General features: G+C 35.4%; 1 protein-coding gene across 3 annotated transcripts in view; it reads left to right on the top strand.

Annotated features, from left to right (window-relative positions):
- Positions 1 to 1,567, top strand: part of PDE1A (phosphodiesterase 1A, calmodulin-dependent) — a 518,212-nt gene that overhangs the window by 474,628 nt on the left and 42,017 nt on the right. The gene's annotated exons all lie outside the window — the stretch shown is intronic.

Here is a 1,567-nt window from a genome sequence, read left to right as displayed (position 1 = left end):
GGAGAAAAGATTGAAGTTGTCAAAGACTTCATTTTACTTGAATCAACCATTAATAATCAAGGAAGCAGTGGTCAAGAAATCAAATAACATATTAATTACATTGGGCAAATCTGCTGCACAAGTCCTCTTTAAAGTGTTCAAGAGCAAAGATGTCAGTCTGAGGACTAATGTGCACCTGACCCAAGTCTTGGTATTTTAAAGATACATATACAGGTAAAAGTTGGACAATGAATAAAGAAAACTGTAGAATCTATGCATTTGAGCTATGGTGTTAGAGAATATTAAAACTACCATGTATTGCCAAAAGAACAAACAAATCTGTGTTGGAAGAAGTATATCTATAATGCTTCTTTGAAGCCAGGATGGCCAGACTTTGTCTCTCATGTTTTGGACATAGTATCAGGAGGGACCAGTCCCTGGTGAAGGACATCATGCTTGGTAAAGTGGAGGGTCAGTGAAAAAGAAGAAGACCCCCAATGAGATGGGTTGCCACAGTGAGTTCAAGCACAGCAACTATTGTGAGGTAGGCACAGGACTAGGCAGTGTTTCTTTCTGTTGTGCATAAGGTCACTATGATTCTGTACTGATCAGACAGCACCTATTAAGAACAACATCCAGATGCTTATCTATGAGGGAACTTCCAAATGTCCATGGAAATTTTTCATTATCTTTTAATCTATTCTTCTGGAACTTTTTGAAGCCCCATCACACTATTTGTTAATGAATGATTTCCATATCCTTCCGAATAACCTCTCATTAGGTTCTGACAGTGTCTACTTAAGTTAAAATCAACAAACACTTATCATGTGCTTTCTACAGATAAGGCATTACCCTCCCTAAGTATCCAGGCTATCACGCTGAATTATTTTTAACCAACAATTCAAATGGGGAAAATATTTGAATTGAAAAAATGAGTAGTCTCAAATTACCAGTGATTAATAAAACAATATCACAAAAAGTTCTAGTTTATTAAAAGCAAAATAGATAAAAAAAAATAAAGAAAATTAGTCAATTATATTTATCTTTATACTTTTAACACAGTAATTGCTACAAGCATGGATGATTTAAATGCTAATTATAATTGAAATTTTCTCCAACATATTTACAACAGTTTCTCTAGATAGTTAATATAAGCATCTTTTTTTTTTTTTTTTCTAGATACAAACATCAGCCCATGGAGGCATAAGTTTTCCTGATCAATGAAACACCTTTTTAAAGTAAAGCCTCTTGTGTGCTGGCAGCTCTAAGTTGATCAGTAGACTTGGAGATTTCAATCTATTTCCTGGAAATGTATCTGGCTTTGTGAGAGAAATGGCTACCATTTTTGCAGATTGTTCAGTTGGCTTCATGAACCACATAAATAACAGTTTACACTCCAGATATGGTGCTATAGAATAAACACTTGACTGGTAACCACAATGTCAGAGGTTCAAACCTATCAGCTGCTTCTCAGAAACCCTAGACAGGGTTGCTATGCATCAGATAACTTGAGGGGATAGTTGTTTTAAGGTCCAAACATTAACAGCAACAGCATTCTAAGCAGTCTTGGTGTAGCGCTGTAAGATCA

The sequence above is a fragment of the Chrysochloris asiatica genome, unplaced genomic scaffold (genome assembly GCF_000296735.1).
Source record: "Chrysochloris asiatica unplaced genomic scaffold, ChrAsi1.0 scaffold00059, whole genome shotgun sequence".
In the NCBI taxonomy this organism is placed as follows: Eukaryota; Metazoa; Chordata; class Mammalia; order Afrosoricida; family Chrysochloridae; genus Chrysochloris; species Chrysochloris asiatica.
Note: the sequence above shows the minus strand (reverse complement) of the source record. Positions and strands in the feature narration are given on the sequence as shown.